The following is a 21,483-nucleotide window of genomic DNA, read 5'->3' as shown; positions in this document are numbered from 1 at the left end:
CTGAGCGGGGGGCGGGACCGAGGCCCGCAGCCGCGCTTCCGATTGGCCGACGCCGCGGGGCCGCCCGGGGATTTGCCGGCGCTCGGGAGGGCGGGCGTTGCCCGCTCGCCGGCCGCCCATTGGGCGAGGCCGCCGCGGAGCCGCTCTCCCGTTGGCGGGCGGGCGCGTCCGGTGCGGGGCCGGGGGAGGGTGCCATTGGCTGGAAAGTAGGTTAGTGGTGCGCCGTCGGGTGGCAAGCCAGGCGGAAAGTAGGTCAGGGACGGGGGCTGCCTGCGCCGGGCGTGCGGCGCTGCCGGGGGGCCGCGACCCCCGCCCGCCCTCCCTTCGGCCGGGCGCGGCGCGGCGAGGGGCGCGCGGAGCCGCGGTGAGCGCGAGGGGCGGCGGGCGGGGGGCGCCGAGGGGCGGGGGGGGTGCGGGGGGGAGCGCGGCCCCGGCGGAGCCGCCGCCCCCGGGGGCCGCGGGAGCCCCGGGAGAGGCCGGGGGGCGGCGGGGGGAGCCCGGACCGGGGGATGGCGGCGGTGGGACCCCCCCGGCGGCAGTGCCGGGCTGTGTCTCCGGGAGCCGGGACCGCGGCGGGGGCCCCGTTACGGAGCGGCCCCGGGGCGGGCTGGCCCGGCGGTGGGGCAGCTCCGTGGGGCACGGGACTGACAGACGGGCCCGGGCCCGGAGCCGGACCCCGCGGGCAGAGCCGGGCCGGGGTCCCGCGGAGGGCACGGGCGGTCCCGGGGCTCCGGGGGGGCGTGCCGGGCTGTGCCCCCTCCCCGGTGTGAGTCGCCCCCAGGGACGGGGAGGCTCGGGTGGGTCTCACAGAGGGGCCGGTGCCCCTTCCCCGCCACGGGAGCGGCCCTGTCCGAGCGGGTCCCCGGGATCTCCGCCGGTCACTCCAGGATCGGGGAGGCCCCGTGTGAAAGCCCAGAAGGATGGCGGTACTTGGGAATTCCCTGTTCGTGTCGCACGGCGGCCGGTCCCACCTGCGGGCAGGTGCCAGCCCCACGGCCGGGGGCTCCTCGCGTCCGCCCGGAGCATCCCGGGCACCCGCCGGGGGTTTTTCCGTGGGGATCCCCCTAGTCCCGAGCAGCTTTCCCGGTGCCCTGTCGGACACCTGTGTGCGCCTTTCCTGTCGCGAGGAGAGGAAGCTTTTCCTTCAGCAGTGAACGTAACACACCGGGAGCACGAAGGTGGCTTCCCAGGATCAGGATTTTGCGCTTGGGGAGGCAAGGGAATCACTTTGCATTTTTAATTGCTGAGGTTTCTGTTACTCCAGTGCCTCGATTATAACAGTTTTGGGAAGATTTTCGTACTTGAAAAATAACGGTGAAGAACAAGTGGGTGTGTTTTCTTGCCTTGGAAGCAAATATGCCTACTGGAATTTTAAAGTATTTCCTTAGTATGTGAGGTAGAAAGGGTCAGCTGCAGAGCGTGATCGTCTGCTTGAATAATTTTGAATCTAATCTCTTTTCAAAATTCAATCTCTTAAGTAGAATTTTTTTTTTTAAATTCTGGAACTTCAACATTCAAAATACTATATTTCTTTTTTTAACGTGTTTGTATTAAAAGTACCTGTCCTGCCTGTTTATCTTTTCTTTTATCAAAAGGACTTTTTAAATGTGAGTGACTGATAATACACAGGCTGCAGCTAAGTCTGCAAGGGAGAAAATAAAGGATGTTTGTTCCAATTAAGTATTAATTCTGGCTAACTGTCTCTGTAAATGGTCTTGCAGAAGGCTGAGGTTAAACTCTGCCCTCTTCAGAAGGTATGTTTTGTATCCTCCAGGAATATGCAAATGTAAATAGCTCTTTGAAACATCAGGAACTACAGACCTCTCTCTGGTTACTCTAAACCACAGCTGCTTATTAAGGGAAAGGCTTTACTCCTCCTGCCTTCTGTGGGTTTGTGCTTCTCATGACCATTCTTGGGTTTTTATGCCTGCTTGTAGAAATTGAGTGTGTAAAATACTCTACAGCCACAGCATTTCACTGGGGTTTTATGCTGTTTTATCCCATATTCTCTTCTGTGCTGTGCATTTGCATTGTCTGCTTGGATGCCAGCTGTGGTGCGTGGGCCTGTGTAGGCTCAAGCTCTGTAAAAGAAGTTCCTTGGGAGAGTAGACAAGAGAGAAGCACCACAGAGAACGTGAGGAAAGCTGTGTGGTTTGGGTGTCAGGAAGCTTGGGTGGCTGGAGCTGGGATTCCACAGAGCCAGAGCTGGAACTGGGGCCTGCTGCCATGTCACTGTCACCACGTGCTCCCAAGAGACCTGCTGTGTTTGGGGACCCTTGCTAGGGATGTATTAGGAAGGTGATGTTTGTAGGGGGACTTCATAGGAGATTTGGTTTTTTTTCCTTTAAATACCTGCTCTCAAGGATTCTTTTGAGAAACCAGGAGTACGAACAGAGAGCATTCATTGGATTTATTTGGTGGAGCTAAAAGTTGCACACAGTTCTTTGATGCAGTGCAAGACTGATGGCAAAGCTGAGACCTGTGAGAGCTGCGGTCTGTGAGCTGCAGGTGAGGAAGGCAGGTTTTTCCAAGGGAATTGATATCAAGCACGCTGGAAATACCAGGAGGCCTGCAGGTTAATTTGTTTACAGGAGTACAGAATCATGCTCAAATACAGTATTTTAAGCTGTTTTCAGCATGAGGCCCATTGCCTGTGTTGTTACACTTTGACAGGAGCTACAGGAATCCTGAAGGAATCCATTATTGTTAAGTAAAACAAAGTAAACTTGCTGCATCCTATAGTGACTTTGTTTCAGTTCTGTAACCTGCATGCTTCTCATTTTTAACCTTTATCATCACTTTTGTCCATAGTTCCCTTTCTAATAAAGGGCAGAAAAGTAGTAAAAAGCAGCTGCCTGTATCCCCAATTGTTAGGAAGTTCTCTGAAGTTAGTGGTCTTCAACAAAAGCTGTATAAAGGTGTATCATACACAAATGACTGCAAAGAGAAGCCCAAAATAAATACATATTGTTAATCTTGTGTAGCTTTTTGGTTCTCACAAAGTTTACAGAATGCAATATTTAAGCTTTCTCTGTTTACTCTGATACATTAAACATGTTTTGAAACTTTAATTTTTGGCTGTCATCATATTTTGAGAGCTTCAGCTTGCAATAATTGATTTTGATAAATGCAGTAGCTGACTGGATGATGCTGACTGGAACTCAGTTACCAGCTTTTGAAATTTGGTTATTGAAAGTTCTGCTTGATCAACCCACAGAAATTACAGTCTATGTTTTGGAGGTGCTTGAGGATGCAAATAAGGTGGTTTATGGCATTTTCAAACCTGGTGAAAGAGCTTTCAGTCTGGGTCTTTCAGTTTCTTTAAGAGTGGCTGTAGATGGATTTTAGGTAGTAAATTGATGATGGATGAAGCAAAGCAAAGGTGTGCTCTGCCTGTGGGGTGTGTGTATATCTGTGTGTATGTGCTGGTCTTGCACTGCGGTAGGAAATATGTTCCAGGTTTAGTCAGATCAAATCCCAGCTGATGCTCAGGTGTTACACAGTTGGAACTCAAGACATTGAAGGAGAAAAATTTTGCACTTAAAAAATCAGAAGGCTTTTCTTTCTAAGAGTTGGTGTATTGAGTTATTCAGAAAGCCTGTTTAAGTTTTGAGGATTTTTTTGTGTGAGGAGGAAATCTCAGTTGTGATTATCCATTTGGTTTTACCTGTGTTTAATCACTTTGTACATTGTCACATAACCTGTGATGTCTATTTAATTGAGCTGCACATTGAATAGGGTGGATATTGAGGTAACTCACTGCCATTAACTGCACATTGCACCTGCCTTTTTTACCTCAATTTGTTGGAAAAATGCAGTAAGGCTACTTATCCAAGGCCCAGGCTTCATCTCCTTGGAAACCTGATCTTTCACCAGATGTTGAGAAATGTAATTTCTTTTTTAATCCGTTCCACAGAAGAACACAGATCAAAACAGCATCTTCAGGCTTTGTTAGTCTAGAATATTCATTAACTAAAAAAATAGTCTGACATTTCAGTCTTTGCCCCAAAGAAGATTGATAGTTTCTGTTGTGTTTGGTATTATTTCAAATTTATTTTAGCTGATGCTTAAGTTCCTGGTTTATAGTTTAGTTCAATTCAGGAACTTGCTGATAATAGGTTCTTCATGTGTAAGGTACAGGATTGTTTGAGGACCCAGCTCCTTCCATGCCTGCAAGGATTCATCTTTCTGCTCTCTGTTCAGGTCACACTTTCTCCTTTGCAGCTGCAAAAAGATATTTCTTAGGCAGCACATTGAGAATTTGTAACCTTTTCAGTCTGCTGCCATTTGAGAAGCTGTTATTCAATGTCTGCTGTGTCAGATGCACTTCTGGGTCAGCTGCTGATGTCAGAACAGCTTGTGACCCCACACTGAAGCTGTGCTGGAGTTTAGTAGGTTGGTCTTGAGTAGGAATGGTGGCAGTAGGCTACTTAGAGAGCAGGAGATCTCCTTGGCAGGAGTTTAGAGGGGAGAATTAACAAGCCATGTCTCTTGGGGCCCAAGGTGTTGACATTCTCTGCTGACTTTCAAGAGGCCCATTCATGAGTCCAAGCAGCTGAGGCAGATGGTTATAGTTTTTGGGGTTGTTTTGGCAGGGTTTTCCTTGCAGATGTTGGTGGGCTCTGTTTTCCAGAGGTACAAGGCAGTTTAGGGGCACCTGGGAAGGGCAGCAAACACATTGCTAAATCCTTAACAGCTCCTCCCTGTGTGGCTGGGATGGAAATCCATCTTCCCATGGGTAGTTGCTGTAGCACTGGGAAGGACGTTTGGTGATTCCTAGGCAGCATCTTTTGGCACCATGTCTCTGAAATCACCTTCTTAGGAAGGCACTTTATAGTAATTCTTAGGTGCTCATTAAGTTGCAGTCTTTTGCCTTAATTCCTTTCTGTATCAGCTAAAAATAAGTTAATTGAATCCATGTCTTTTTTAAAGATTAGATGTATTCTTGATACAGGGCTACTCAGAAAACTCTGAAGTTTTTATAATTCATTTGGGATTGATGTAGGTTTTGAAGGGTGAATGGAGTAAGACTACCAGAGAACTCAGAAATTACTATTATTCTTGATCTCAAGTTAGTTTTATCATGAAAACTTCCCTAAAGTGCCTTTTCCTTTTATAATTTGCCTAACCAAAAAGAAAAAAATCAGAAAGACTGGTAGTTATTGCTAAATAATGCTGTACTGCAGAATATTTGTCACGTGAAGTGAGAAGGAAAAGTTACTTCCTAGAAAAAACAGGAGAAAATAAACCTAATAAACTTTTATTTTAACTTTTCTCCTTTTTTTTTTTTTTTTTTTTTTGTAAGAATGGTTTTTTCTGTCTTTAAAGCAGTTAGTTTTATAGTTTCCTTGAAGTGGTTTGGTTGGGTTTTCTTTTCCTTAACTTGTGATGAATGGATTTCTTTGTTGTCTGTGGATTTTTCTTGGAGTGTTATGAAATTTAGGACTTCTGCTCCAATTTGAAGCAAAATGATCTATTAAAATATTAAAACTTTTATCTTTTATATTGTGTATATGCATTATAGTTGTTAAGAGTGGCAGCAAGTTGGCTTTGGTTTGAGTTCTACTGATATTTTTATCTTTCACTCAAGGACCTCTGATAATTGTATTTTCAATCTCCTTGAGTTTTGGGCCTTCTGCTGCACTTTGGCTACTGGCTTATTAGTTTTCATATAACCTTGTAAAATAATATTTGTTTTGCCCATAGGTTTGAATGGCCTGCTCATTTTTCAGGGATAGAATCTGTGGTCCAGAATAGATTGCAAAAAAATCAGATGTTTGTTTTGGAGGTTTGTTTTTTTAACCTTGTCTTGACCATGTTGTCGTTTCCAGTTTGAGGTTCTAGAATTGTTGACTAAGAAACAGGATGTCTTTGTATTCCTGTGTTGCCTTTCCCAATGTGCTTTGTTGCCAACACATTTCATGTAATCTTGGCATTTGCATTTGCAAATTGGTTTGTTATTGATGAAATTAATTCAATAGGTTGATGGAAAAAAGTCAGTATCAATACTGTGCCCTCAACATACTTAAGAATATTTTTGTGTTATACTCAGGATGTGGCCCAAATTCATAAATCCAGAAATTTACTTATGTGGTCTTAGAGGGCTCTGATACCTGAAATTGGTTTTTTTCCTTATCAACCTGATAAAGCCCCAGAATATTAGGCAAATTTTGCTGCCCTAGAATAACATTTTACTGTGGTTTTAATCTATACCCAGTTTACTATGGCTTGGAAGTTTCTATTACAAATAGTGTTGTTTTCTTCCTATTTGTAGAGTTTCTTCTTTTTTTTCTTACTTTAAAATATATTTTTGCTGCAATGACCAAACCAGCCTCTGAATGTTGTAGTTTATTTTAGAAACCTGTCAAGTCAGGTTCAGTGACTTCTTAGAGGGACTTGTCATATAAAAACATTAGAATTGCCATAAGTGTGCTGTAATTAAAGAACAATCTGTTCAAAATGTTGTCAAATGCTTGCTATGCAGTTTGGGTCCAAATTCTAGAAGTAATTCATATTTTAGAAATACAAGGCCAGCGATTGGATATTCCTATTTTAAATAGAAAGACAGATATAAGAATTTATGCTAGTTTGGATTTGTGTTGGGATTTTCTGTTTCACTTCTGTTAGAAATGTTAGGAGCTTTATATAAATACATTTTTCTCTATCTGAGACATGTGCAACTTGGTCAGCTTGTCTGGCCAGGAAATAGTCTGAAGAAGGATGGGTATTTCCCTATTAGAGCACTTTAAAATCTAGTTCGGTCTGTTTAAGATATCCCAGCTGGCAATAACGAGATCTCAATTACTGTACTTGGCGTTATTTGTTGAATGAGGTAATTCCTGTCCTCGTTTATCTGACTTGACTATGAGACTCTTCCATAGAAAATGCCTGCTTTATTTTCTTAGCTGGAGTGGCTCTTTATTTGGCTTACTCTAATGCTTTTGTTATTATCAAGAATCAGATGATGAGGGGAAAAAAAACCAGCAGAGGAGAAGGTGACTGCAGTCAGCTGTTGGAGAAACTGTATATTCCCATTCCTGGTGGAGATTATCAACTCACCATCTTAGAGCAAATTTTAACAGTTAGGTACAGCTGATGCCATTGTGCAAGTTTTCTGACTGTGTCCTTTCTCTGTGTGCTCCTCCCAAGAATTCTGGTCTGACTGATGGTTTTTTGCAGATTTTCAAGGAACATGTAGGAAATTCCAGTGTTCAGGGCAGGATCATCAGGGCTCTGCTCGGCTACTTGGACAGGACAAAATCCTATGGCCAAAGAGAATTACCTGGTTTCAGTGCCCAGCAGTTTGGTTTATAATGACTCATGAATCCTTTGCATCATCCATGGGCAGCTGGTTGAGTTGGGACAACAGTTTTGATGATCATTTGAACTGGGTTGCCATGGACAATGTAGCCTCCATCAATGCTCCAACTCTTTCCTGGCTAAGAATTTCCATCCGTGTATCCAGTTCCTCTGCTCCATGGTGGCATTTGTGTTCAGGCAAAGATCTGGGCCTGGGGAATCTGCTGGGTCTCAACACTAAGTATTTGCTTCAGAAGAGTGTTTTAAGATTACTGATCCCATACAACTTGTGGCTTCATAAACATTTCTGCTTTTGTAGGTTAGGAAACAGCACAGCTCACAAACTGAGTAGTGCTGAAGGAGAGGTGGGAGAGGCAGAAGTGTGAAGAGTGCTGTTTTAAATGTGTTACACTGCAACCTTCATGTGGAAGAAGAGGCTTTGTGACAGAGTATTTTTGGATTAAGCTGTGTTGGGTCATTTCTTTCATAAATCTGCATAAAAATTTGTTGAAAAAATCTGGCTTTGACACTGAGATGCAGAAGCCAGAAAAATAAGCAACTTTTTACTCTCATCTCTGAAGCTATACAGTGGAGCTTTTCAGTATTTATTGTGCCATTTAAAAAAAATTCTCTTTTATAACAAGGAATAGTAACTCAGGTAGACCTCTGACTCTTTTTCCCTTTCCCCTCACTGGCCCATGTGCCTCTGGGTTTCCAGATGAACAAATATAGAAGTGTTTCAGATACTCAAATCTCTCAGGAGCTCATTCACCACCATCACCTGACTTTGCCAGAGCTGAACGCTTATGTGTCCAACTTGTTGTCAAACTGATAATTTATGTAAAATTGGCAGAGACCCAGCAATGTCTCCAGTTAAACTTGCCAGGAAGTCTGGAGGAAATGGAATATTGGAAGGAGACTGGGTGGAAGAAGATTTTTTTTTTTTTTTTTCCAAGATAATACGTGGTTTGAAGTTCACTAATTGTTCACACCTCTGCTGCCTTTGAGGAGGGGACGTGTCTGTTTAAAAAAAAAAAAAACAACAACAAAAAAATGAAAATCTTGAATTGCTGCTTAAGAATGATTCTCAAACTTGGCATAGATCCCATCTTGCTGCCAGTTCATTTAAATATTCTGTTTTCTAGAAGCAAAGCTCTCTAAAATCTATCCAGACTTCCATTTAGAGAAATATTGGCACCATAGTTTGTTCTTGATGTTCCTATCAAATAGCTATTCAGGAGAATTGTTCTTGTGTTCAGTGGCATGAAAAACTTTGTAAGACTGTAATGCACCCTTATTATTTATTAAAAATTTTCAACTTTATGGGGAATATAAATGGAATGTAAGACAAAGTTTAACTCAGCAGATAAAATGCCTTCTACTTAAAGTGAATTGGCTTATTTTTTTCCTAGAGCATGTGAACACTAATAAGGACCAAATAGTTGCACATCTTGGGTAGAAGCAGAACAAAAAAACCAAACAAACCCTCTTCCATGTAACAAAACAGTGAGCAAAAAGTGCCTATTGGTATCTCAGTAGAGACCCAGGTAGTGCTGTAGTGTATTGATGATCATTCTTCAACATTTTATGATTTTTAAAGTTCCTTTAAGTGCTTAAATTAGTGTTGGGGAGTTCTGGGTGCTTTTTAGACAAAATGAGCATTCCTTTTAGAAGGATTTGCTCAGGCAAGTGCCTAAGCCTCCATGGATTCATTCATGGTGTGCTGTAACACTTGAGTAATCTACTTTCTTTGGCACACGTTTCAGATGCATGCTTCTTATTTTTTAAAACAAATATTTGGTCACTCATCCGATTCATCCTCTAGTTTTAGGATATTTCTGTGGTTTGCTAGTTTCCTGTAGCCCCAAACATACTGGAATGATGGTGTCCCTTGACAAGCCTGGAAAAGTACTGGTTTCTGTTATTTGTCAATGAAACCTGTTTTTTCTGTTGGATTTTGTGTGGCATTTGGAAAACCTGGTAGCTGGTGTCTTAGCTGGCCTCTGACTTTATTTACAGACACCCACACTCAAGAATTCACCCTTAGAATTGCCTGTGTGTAGCTTTCTGTCCTTTGGTCTCAGTTCTGTGAGCGCTTTGTTTGCTCTTTTGTGTGTGTGTGTTGTGTGGCAGTGACGATGTTTTGGAGCGATGCTGTGTTGGCAACCAGGTCACAGAATAATATTGGTGCAAGTTCTCAGGCTTGCCTGGAGGAGTGGCTGGCAAGTGGATTTCAAAGATTTTCAGGAAGCAGAAAAAGAAACTCCCCTGCCCTTCAAACACCTGGAAGAATCTTGATGCACTAGCTTAAAGGAGAAACGTTAGGGATAAGTACGGCTAACTTTGACTGCCCTTTCTAGCAAACCTCATTGCATGCTGTAGTGAAGGATTACAGTTTTTCACCTCCAAATAGAACCCAGCACATCCCCTTTAACTCCTCCCTATGACAGAATTTGGCTGAGTCTTTGTTTGGCAGCAGCGAGTGAGGTTCTCTTCAATCATGGAGTTCTGTATTTTCCACACATCCTTCCAGAAGTGTACTCATCACAATGATTTCCACATGCGAGCTTGTCCTTGTTTTCCACCCTTCAAAGGGCTGGTCACTCAGTTCCTGGTGGCTCCTTGTGTTGTTGTGTTCTGCTTTTATTTTCATAGTTTTCACATTCCCACTGCTCAGCTGTAGGCATCAGTCATCTCAGTGCAGTAAGATTTGATGGTTTCATGTGCCATCCCCACACAGAGCAATGTTTCTTAAACCTAACCTGAGTAACATTCATCCAGGAGTAACATTCATCCAGGTGCTTTCTTGGCTGTGCTCCTGTGGTTTGCAGATGGATTTCACTTGGGTGTTGATAAAACAGCCTTCTAGAAAAGGAGCAAATTTATCCAAAGCAGCAGCTCACAAACAAAATAAATACATTTCAGTGTGTTTCTTGAATGCTTCTATTACTCTGGAGGCTTTGTAGGGTTACTTTGTTGTAATCTCCCTTTAGGAGTTTACCTGTGTGCTCCCACATTCAGGTGTGTGTTGGCAAGGGAAGTTACATGGACACTCACTGGTGAGCTGATCATCTCTCCCCTCCATTTCACAATGCTGGTACCTGTTTGACTTCCTGAACCACCTTACTGTCATCTACTCAGACTTGGAGTTTTTTTAAAAATTACTCCTTTACAGGATTAGTTTTAATCTATTTTGGATCTTTGAACAGTTCACTGAGGGGTTAGGTACGCACCAGTGCTGTATGGAAGTACCCAGCTGAATGCTGAAGCCAGGAGGTTAAAAACTCTTGCAGTTACAGAGGGTTAAAAGGTTAGATTTTCAGCTTCTCAACTAATGAAATAGTGTGAATTCTGTCACCTGCATCTCCCAAAGAGGAGTCTGTGCTGCATGGTAAAAATCCACCTAGCCCTGTGTTAAATAAACTATCAAACGGATTCATAGTTACTGTGTGTGAGCTGAGCAAGGATTAGTCAGTAGCATTGGTTCTGGCAATTTCCACTTGGCTTGCTTGAGAAATAGATGTGCCCTTTCTAACTAGCAGCCAAGAGTCCTGTTTCTGTATGTCACACTTCCAAGAGGAAGTGACTAAGGGTGGAAGGACTTTATTGACTGGCAGTTCCCAGGGCAGCGTTAGAGAGGTGCACAAAAGAATCTGTGCCTTGGTAAACAAGGATATCAAGCTGAACTCAAAGGTAGGTTGATCTATGGAGGATGTTAAATATGTCATAATTTTAATACTTTGTCGGACTTGATAAAGTGTGAATAGAAAACTGAAAAGAGTTCAAGGAATGAACTGGTTTGCAAACATAAATTTACGGTGTCAGATGAAAGGAACACAACTAAACTTACTTAAAGGAGGAAGAAGCAATTCACTGGATTAGTCCTTCAGTTAATGAGCTGATAATGTTATCTAGTAGGAGAAAATGAAATGAGGTTTAATAGCAGATAGGTGACTTAGTGAAATTCAGGCTAGAAAAGTTGGAAGTTAGGAACAAGAAGAACTAAGCTTTGGAACAGAAAAGGTGGGAGGCAGGTAATGGATTCTTGCAACACATTGGTTCTTGCAGGATATCTTTGTAAAGTAAACTTTGGCCTGAGTTACAGCATATCAGTGTGTCCTATAAAATAGTAGATGAGGTTGCCTCCTGTTGCAGCAGAGGAGAGCAGAACACATGATTGTACAAGGGAACAGATATGAATGAAGCTGGTATCAGTGTTAAGATAAAACTTGCCTGCTTATCTGTATGATACTCTGTGTTTGAGTAGAAGGAAGTGAAAGGACATACAGCTTTTACCAGGCTGAGGAGGAGAGGGATGGCCAGAGAGACTTGGAGCAGAGAGGAGGGAGCTACGGAGACTTGCAGCAAAACAACTTAAGGTTAAAAATACTGCAGGGGGTTCTCATGTTGTTATTCTCTAAAGCGTAGATAAAATGTAATATCCACGAGTTTTGGTCAGCAAAACTAAAAAGTGAAGCAAACGTCACTTTTGATGTGTAATCTTAATAATTAAAGGGAGAAAAATATAAGACTTCTTTATTTTGAAATAAGAATATGAAGTTTTAATACCTGCGATTAGGTGAAAATTTTGAGCTCTGATACTTGAGGGAGACAAAAGTGGGAGAGAAACCTGGGGAGCTATACTCATATTTAGGAAAACAAAGATGGAGTGATTTAACATGAATATAATGAAAGTGCCTTTACATTTATCAGTTAAGTTACTCAGAGTAAATATTTTGTGTTTAGTCAGTTACTTCAGAATTTATAGAATATAAATTTAAGCTTGTACCTTTAGGGACAACAAATAAGTTCAATGCATGAGGATGAGGAGACAGAGCCTTTGAAGACAGCTGAAGGGACTTTAGCAGATATCCTTAAAAAGCATTGCAGTTGAGCCTCAGATGAGTGACTGAAGAAAACACACGTACAGAAAGGGAATGCATTTCTCTATTAAAGTCAGGGCACAATAGTGCATGAGACTGACGTGAACACTGCAGAAAAATAGGACTCTGAAAAAAGCCAGAACTCTTTCTATCTATTGTTTAGTGCATGATCCTCTGAAATATGTGATTCTTTTCTGTTCTAAGCATGTTTGTCTGGTTGCGTTTTCCCCCTTGTGTAATCAAAGCTCAAAGGTTGGACTTGATGATCTTGGAGGCCTTTTCCTACCTTAATGATTCTATGATGAGTAACAGTTTGCCTGCTTTAGTCGCTCCTTTTGGCCTCTTTTAAAAAGTGAATTGAGAGCTCTACTCAATGATAGGAAAGATCTGATACTGTAGGAAAGACTTGAGGTGAGTGGGGAAGTGTGTATGGACTGAAGTGCTTGGCAAGGTGAGGCTTGGGACTGCCATTCTGAGTGTTTGTTTAGGGTGGTTTCTGCCTGCTGACTTTTATGTGGTTCCTTGCTCAGTTCAAGGGTGCTGCAGAGAAGTTCAGCTGTTCAAACTGGGTATGAAATTCCACTTACGAAAGCAGACACTGAGCATATAAACCTGGCTTCCTGTATTAGACTGGTTTTTTTCTGATAAGCTAAGCTTTTGCAAACTGCTTTGCTAAACTCGTAATGTGTATTGATTCAGTTCAAATGTTCCACCTGGTGCTGAGTGATGGGATGGTGGTAATTGTGGGTGAGTTAACTTAAAACAAAGTTGACCCGGAAAGGTTTTTTGAGGATGTTGTATATTTCACCATTTCCCTATGAGTATTCCATGTATATCATACTTGTAAATAGAAGTTTCTCTGAATACTTAGACATGGAGATAATGTCCTTTTGCTGATACCAAAAGAAGGCAAGAGAGACCATTGTGTGCCATAATGAAGACCCAGTTCCTGTAGAGTCCTGCCTCCAGCAGGGCTGTGAGTTGCTCCTGATGAAGAGTAGGATGAGGGCCCACAGTTATTTTCAGCTCAAGGACTTCACAGGGCACATGTGGTGGTACCCCTCAGCAGAATTCCTTTCCAGGAACTGGTCCTACCTCTCTGTGCAAACCACATGAGCTTCTAGCCCTCCTGTTATCTGGCAGAGAGCTTCCACAGCCTTCCACCTTATGTGAAGAGCTGTGTTGTTTTTGGCCTTTCAGCCAAGCTTTGTTTGATGTCCCCATGACATTTGATGATTTTGTAGACCTTGGTCCTGCCAGTTTTCTAAGATGAAGAGGACCAGTTTATTTCATTGTTCCTTAAGCAGAACTCACTGCCTCTCTTGTTCTACTAAGTAGAAAGTTCTCTATTTTCTAATAAATTTAATTGCTGTGGACTTGTTGGATCATATCCAAGCCATCCTCTGTTCAGGAGCTGTAAATAATTATGAGCATTTGTAAGTGTTAACTAAGGGACTGCATTATTAATATTTGGCAGAAGTCTGCTACTTGCAGAAATAAAATCATCTAAACCTACTTAAGCTTTTTTGAGGAGGAATGTGAACTGTCTAGTGATCCTTCCTAGGTCCACTGGGATCAGACTGCGTAGGTCGTGGAATGTTGTCTTTTGGAATAAAACAATGGGTTGGAAAAACTTCTGGTTGCAACTGTTAGTCAGATGTCCCTTTGCTCTGTGTTGCATCCGTTCTTGATTAGGAGAGGAAAGGAGGGTGTTGCGTGGATGGATCTTTGAGTCAAGGACAAGAAATCATTCAAGCACGCAGCCTTCAGTTTTATGAAGAGTACTTTTTTGGGGTGGGTGGCTGTGGTTTGTTGTGTTGGGTTTTTTTCTGAACTGGCTTTCTTCCTCAGCTGCCCATGTTTGGTCTTGGCAGGATTTTTTATCTCTTTTTTTTTTTCTTTGTATGTGTTTGTATTACACACTGTTCTTCCCCACCTGCATTTCCATTATTTTTAATTTTTGTAATGGTTGAGATGTCTACATAGCATAAGAATCCCATTAAGTGAACTGCTGGTGTTCCCTGATCGTTCCTCTGCCTTTATAAAGGCTGTCATGATTTGGGAACATGAGTCTTTGTTCCAAATACAGCAGCAATTTTCAAATGTCTTCGGTTTCAGTCGTAATGTAAAAGTATGCGTTCAAACTTGACTGATGGTTTAAATTAGAAATCATAGATTTAAAAGCCTGTCTGGAAAATGCAGGTCTGAGGCTTCTATCCAGCTGTATCTCTGGCTGCTGAGTGTCACAGGTTTGGCAATTTGGTGGTTTTCAGCATCAGCGTGAATGTACAGAGGCACAAAAAAGGATTCTGTTGTATCAGCCATTTCTCTAAAGGGCTGTCCTGTTGCTGAAGGCCTTTCTCAAGAAAATAAAGCTCATGCTCCCACTGCAGCAGTGACTGCAGAGTGGATAGAAATACTCCTCTACGGTGTCTGTATATTTATAATTTGTCATTCACAAAAGAGCAAGGAAAATGTCACAGTGCAGATGTGGATCAGTAGAAAGGTTTCAGCACACCTTGTCTTGCTCAAACCAAGGAGTTATTTACGTGTTGAAAACAAATCCTGTGGGAGTGCTGTAAATATCTTGAAAGTGCGGAAAGGCTGTAACAGGGATATTTTAACCACTTACTGTAGTTGAATGGGACATTTCTTCCTTTCCCCTTTTCTGACACCTCTCCTTCCCTTGCTTTGAGCTGCTTCTGGTTATCATCTGACCTTTCAGCAAGACAGCTGAGATTTCTAACTCCCTGGAAGACTGTGCTTTCCCTTTAAGTTATTATTCAGTCTGATGAATTCAACACACTCCACAGGCTCTGGGGACTTTATAAAAGTCTATGCTGGAGTACTGGAAGGGAAATCTGGGGGAAGAGTGACAGGAGAATAAAAAGGAAGTAAAGCCATCCCTTTGGCACTAAGATGTTCTATCAGCTTTCTGTGAAACTTTGCTGCAAGGTTTTCATTGGTATCCTATGCTTATCCTGAACTAGACAAATACAGCTTTCTCCAAGCCATACTCTTGATGGTTTTTCCCTAAACTGTCACTTAATTTGCTCCATCAAGCCTTGCTTTGAATGCTGTAATTCAAAAACAAAGCCTCAAAACCAAAGCTGTTCAAAATGCTGGCGTTAATGATGTGCACGTTGTAGGGTGTTTGGGGCTCACCTTGAACATGTGTCACATTGCACAGAAATTCTAGTTTATCCAAGGAAGAGAGAAGGAAGCATAAAAAGTAGCTAGTGCTGTAGTAGAAGCCAAGAGCATTCACTTAAGTGTTCAGTATATGGTACAATGAGCCATCTAACTTGACTTTTAATGTCCTGCTAAAGGACTTCTTTGGGTTGTCATTGTGGTTTCACTGTCCCTCAGAACTGGAGGACGCTGTGCTGCCCTCCTGCCTTGTTCCGTCGCAGTCCTTAGCACTGCTTTGGCTGGACAGGGAGTTGTCAGCTACAGCAATTCTGCTCCTAATGTGCTGTGTCAATATTAGTGCTGGCCCGGGGGGCCTTGGGAGCTTGCCCTACTTCTCAGTGTTCTCTATGGCTGTGCTTCCAACTGCTTTATGTGGCTCTCTCCGAAGGGCAGAGTGTGGGATAATGCCCCAGTGTGAGCTGTCGTCGCTCGGAGAGGCTGCCTTTCCCAACCTTAGCAGCAAATGCCTCCTTTAAAAACCTGGATTTCAGGAATAGGTGGTGTTGTTACCTTTGAAGCATTGGCTGAGGCTGCAAATGACATGTGTATCTTTTTTTGATGTTTGTTTCTTTACGTGTTTTCCATAAAACAATTTAGCAAGTGCTAAATTGTTGCAGTGTTAGGGTTTCACTAGTTTGATTTGGATTTAATGGGCAAATAGTGTTACTTCAGGAAAGGAACCTGCTGAGCTTATTTATGTCAGTGTTTATTGTTGCTCCACCAACCGAGGGACTCCAGGTGCACAGGGAGGTAGCTGCAGCTATTTATCAGGTCCATGTGTGGGGAGAGGTTTTCTTACAACTGGAAATTTGTCAATAATTTTAAATTGTAAATTTCTGTTTCCACACAAACTTGGTTCATGTATACAGTAGCTATACCATCATTGTATGTTCTCTGGAATTTTATTTTTTTAGCAGATTCCTGCTTGTACGCTTAACAAAAAGCTGTGATGCCCTCCTATCCAAAAACCACTGGTATTGCAGGAGAACAAAAATCAAGTTGAGCCTCTAAGATAGTCTGAAGGAAGAAATATGGATGTTCATATGGACGTGATACATTTGTGTTTGACAGCTGATTTTGTGTGAAGTCAAGAAGAGATTTTAAGAAACCAGTGGGGGAAAATGAACCTGTTGAGGATATGTGAGGTAGAGGAAATGGTAGAGAGGCAGTCAAAGTGAGGAGTACCCCAGTTTGGTTCCAGGCAGGGTGAGAGTTTCTTCCTTTTCCCAGGGCTTACTTTGGGATGGAAGGGAAAGTGACAGCATGTTGGCTTTGCTTTGTCAGGCTGGCAGAGTGCTGAGAGCAGGGGTGGCTTCTTCCAGCCAGAGATGAAATCCAGCAGGACCAGAGGGAAAATGCAAAAGCTGCAAATGAAAGTATCAGCTATAAATAGAACCACCTGTCTTTGCTCCTTCTTGTGATATTTTTGCTCTCTTGTTCCAATGCTTTGTTCCCTGAAGATATAAAGTATTCAGCTGTAGTTTGGCAATAGATCTCTGAATGAAAGGTCTTGCACATGCCAAATGTGTTTGGGTTTGTCGTAGTAGTAATGTGACTGGAAAACAGAATCAGCTCTGTGCAATATCTCTAAAAGTATTTGGACCAGGTGATTCAACTCAAAAGAAAATATAGGAAACTAGGATTTTCACCTTAATAGATGCACTTCAGAGGCTGAAAGAAGTATGTAGTGGTTCAATCTATTCAGCTGAAAAATGGTTAACTTTCTATAATGCATAAACTTTAAAAGTCAAGTGAGAAAATATTACTTGGGTAGTATTATTCATGCCATGGCTTGAATGTATTGTCTGGTTTGGATGCCTACAATGCTGCAGTAAGAGGAGGGAAGAAAATCAGAACCTGACAAAAGCCCAGAAGGCTTGGTGGCTGGAAGCTGGAGTAACTAATGGAGTACTAAGGTAGTGCTGTGCCAGTGAGAAGAGTGAATTGAGTTAAAGTTTGTACTTACTTGAAATGTTAGTCAGGTGATCCTGTTACAAGAGGTATTAAAGTACAAGCAGTAGTTCTGAGCTTGAGGAAGAAGCCCTGGAAGGGGTTCCATGGTGTGCCAAGTCACTGATCAGACAGGGTGGGTATTAGAGAGGGAGCTGACATAGCTTCTACTTTTGACATAAATGAGGAAGTGTTTTGCTAGGCTGCTGTTTCATTTAAAAGACATATTTGTTAGAACTTCCGAGAGGATTTTGCCTTCCTGCCACTGAAAGACAACTTTTGAGATTATGAACTACAAGAAGAATATTTGTTGTGTTCCAGGAGCTTCATTGAGCTGCAGTAAGAAAATTAAAGTTGCCCAGATCATATCATAGTCATAATAATACTTACCGTGTACAGTTGGGCTTTATTCATCATCTCTAGATTAGAAGATGTGCATTTAACAATATGAAACTTACTTGTTCTGTTTGGCTAATTGAAGTCTTTAAGACCTGTATCTGAAACATCTGTCTGCTGTAAACTGGTGCTCATATTTAGGAGCTGGATGAAATCTTGAAACAAGAAGCGGCATCTTTTGGACTGCAAGTGCAAAAAGGAGGCATTCCCAGCTGTGAGTTACAGAGGCACTGATTGCAAATTCCCCCTGTTTGTATAACATGGGGAGTGCGTTAAGTAGCTTACCTACTTGTTATCTTGTGTGCTTTTCCTGCTCCAGAAATGTCAGTCCAGGTTGTGTACAGTCCTCTTACAGACTAATTTCTAATCTTCTAAAAATTTTGTCTTTGAAGTTGACTCTACAGTGCATCTTACGTTGTTGACAGATCAGAAGTAATGTGTACTACTTGGGAGACTTCACAGAACCACTGCCTCCTCAGTTGAGAAGGTTTTTGTTGTTTTGTGGGTTTGGGTGTGTATTTCTGATCAAAGCATGCTGGAAGCTATTAAAGAAATCAACTTCGATTAGGTTTTTCCTTGAAGTCCATTAATGTTGGATAATTGATTTACCCACATGGTAGGATGGATTTTCCTGTCTTTCACACACCCTGCTCTGCCCCCCACCCCCTCCAAATCCTTTGGCTGGCTTAGGGTTGGTGAGCAAGGATTGCACTCAGTGGCTGTGAAACAGTATGTCCCTCACACATCGGAGGCTGGACCTGGCTTGGAAACTCAGGACTTCAGCTAAGTTTATATTGCAGTAATTGAGGGAGTGGATTTCTTCTGTTGTGTCTGGGTTTGTTTCTTTTAACTCTGTCATTACTACAAGAACAATTGATGTTGATTTCAAATGAGTAGATTGAAATAACTGGCCCAAAGGACTTAGTTGTCTATTAATTTTAAGTCTTCTTATCCTCCCCAGTCTTGAAAATACACCTTGTTTCTTCTCCCATGTATGCAAAATCTTCTGAAGGACTGGAATAAATGAATATTAAATATCACATCCTAGCATAAATTTTGTGAACTTACTTTACCAACATTTAACATGAATGGACCTTATTTTTAATGCTATTTTGTTCTGTATCTTATATTACAGAAATTCTGGGGTGCTGTGCTGAACAACATTTCTGAAGCATTGTTTTAAATTAGGTTGGCTTGGGTTTCTTGGGTTTAAATAATTAAAACATTTCTGACATTGAGCTCACTTCTTTTTCTACAAGCAGCTGGATTTCTCAGGATGACTGATTTTTATTCCAGTTTATGGAATAATGGCTGTATCCATTTCCAGTGAAATCAGTCTGATTGTCTTTGATCAGCAGGATCTGTTGAGATCCAAAGACATCCAAAGGCATGAAGGAGTGTGCTGATTGAGAGTGGATGTTTCATTTACAGTTAGACCTGGGTGTAATTCTTAGTGTAACTTTTCTTACCCCTTGTAGGAGATCCTTACAGATGTTGTGTGGCAGCTACACTTTTTTGGTAAAACCCTCCTTAATGTATCCATGTTGACATTTGAGATGAAATATGAACATGTGTTCCTAGAATATCTGTGGTGATCTCAATGTGTCTATAGAATGTCGTAAGGCACTCAGTAAAACACGGAGTTTGTAGAGCTCTGAGGCAGAAGTCAATGGTTCCTGCTCTAAGTGGAGACAGCTGAAGTGCTGGTTCAGTCTCATTCTGTGTGCTGGGGCTGGGTTTAGGAATTACTGCAGCACTGAGAGCTATACCCAGTATCTGGTGATGTGAGGACTTGTTGGTTCCAGTAGCCTGTAGAGGCTACAGTTTGTTTCACGTGTAGAGGTTTCATAAATCCCTTGAAATGTGGCCTTCCAAGAAAGGCAGGTCCCTTTCTGTTTTCCCTGTGGAAGCAGTTTCTTGAAACCTGAGGAGTGCATGCTGGCAGATTGATTATCGAAGCAGGCCAAATTCCTTTGGTAGCAGCAGCATGTTAGTACTGATTTCCAAGAGTGTGCATCACCACCTTTTCACAAGGGCTTGATTTGTTCCCTTGTGATGTTTCCTTTTGATGGCTGCCCAGAATGAAATATGCAAACGGGCCATAAGCTCACTTCAAAGAATAAGAGCTCAAAGAGTCTAATCTTGGCTGACGAGAAGCTTATACTAGATCAAGCTTTCAGTAATGGTTGCAAACCAGCAAGCTTTGTTGAAACACTCTTGCAGCTGGGATTCAGTGGGTAGGCAGGGAGGCAGAAACTCTTGAGATGTGAGGGGAAATGGAATCTCCTGTGGCCGAGGGTCAGCTGGATAATCAGGATGCTGGTTCTGATGATGTCTCCAGTGGCTGTTCTGTAGAATTGTAAGCTAGACCTTGAGCTCTATCACAACAGGTATATCCCAGTCCCCTGCTAAGGAGGGAAATACTTAATCTGTAGCACAGCTGGTCTGAACAGGTTTGATTTCTGGAGCTGCCATGGGTTGGCTTTGGTTTTGATCCATTTTTCCTTTTCTACTGTGAAGGTGATCCATACTTCTATCCATAAGGTCTTCCTGTGTGACTACACACCCTTGAAACACATATTTATCTGCTTCACTGAGAGAAGAGCACGAGCTAGGATTTTTGGAGGTTGTTTAATTCTGTTGGGCTCTCTTTCCAGAGCTAGCCTGTTTTCCTTTCCTTTCATGCTGTCTGAATCTTTCTACTTAGAGCTGCAGACAAATCCAAACCTGGAAGGAGTGTCTGAGATAGCACATGAGTGTGCTACCAAGAGGGGGATCTCTACAGACCAGAGAAAAGGGTCACCAAAAACCTTATGAAGAACCCTAGGAAGTTAGTGAAGGGAAATGCCAAGTCCTACACCTGGAGAGGAAAAGCCCCATGTCTGAGTACAGATTAGGGACTGAGCAGCTGGGAAACAGCTTGGCAGAAAAGATAATTGATGGTTCATGAGCCAGCAGTGGTGCCCTTGCAGCAAAGAAGGCCAAGAGCCTCCTGGATTGCGTTAGGAGTTGTCCTGCCAGCAGGCTGAGGGAAGTGATCCTTCCCATTTATTGAGCACTGCTGAGACACTTCTGTGTTCTGGGTCTAGTTTTGAGCTTCTCCATGCAAGAGAATGTTATTTTAGTTACCACTGACTCTTTGAGGCAACAGAGAAGTCCTTTGATAAAGTAGCTGGAATTAAAGACTGTAGGTGCTTTCCCTCATAAACAAGGAGAGATAGGAACCACCACCTCTCTTGATCTCAGTGTTCTGTGAACAACATAAAATGCATTGTTCTGTGTCTCCATCTCCACTATGAGAGTCTGCAAAGCTGTGAGGTGATGCCATGATCTGACCTGTTCTGCTTTCTCAGAGGCTCTACTGATGAATAGATGGTTTTGGTGTGGGAGTGTACCTGGTCAGATTGATCTATTGAGAAACTGCACATGGAGTTTTTCTTCTGTTTATTGGAGACTTTTTTCCTACATGTCAAAATTGTTTATCTTGTAGCTTTGTGGCTGGTTAAAATCCATGGGCTGCTTCCCTCCGGCCTGCTACTTTTTCCTTAGGAAAGATGTGGAGCAGCTGTTGGAAGAGGGGGTCTCTTGGGCAGCTGAGGGCTGTGCCTTTGCCTTCCACAGAGCAGGGCATCCCTGTGCCCTGTTGTGAGGGGCTGGAGGAGCTGCAGGAGGCTGGAGCAGCTCTGGGTGTGTGGTCAGGGTCAAAACATGAACTGCTGATGTCAGGAGGAGTTCCAAAACTCAGATGGGGATCACAGGCTGC

At 42.6% G+C, this 21,483-nt stretch overlaps 1 protein-coding gene across 4 annotated transcripts in view; it reads left to right on the top strand.

The window, feature by feature from the left end:
* Window positions 1–224: 224 nt before the first annotated feature.
* The window catches only part of BMAL1 (basic helix-loop-helix ARNT like 1), a 47,626-nt gene continuing 26,367 nt past the window's right edge, over window positions 225–21,483 (top strand). For 2 of the 4 annotated variants that reach the window (XM_082283311.1, XM_082283308.1), the window contains exon 1: window positions 230–252. The gene's annotated coding sequence lies outside the window, so the exon portion shown is untranslated. The other 2 variants (XM_082283309.1, XM_082283310.1) reach the window with 2 other exon arrangements.

This window comes from Coloeus monedula, assembly GCF_965178545.1.
Source record: "Coloeus monedula genome assembly, chromosome: 6".
Taxonomy (NCBI): domain Eukaryota; kingdom Metazoa; phylum Chordata; class Aves; order Passeriformes; family Corvidae; genus Coloeus; species Coloeus monedula.
Note: the sequence above shows the minus strand (reverse complement) of the source record. Positions and strands in the feature narration are given on the sequence as shown.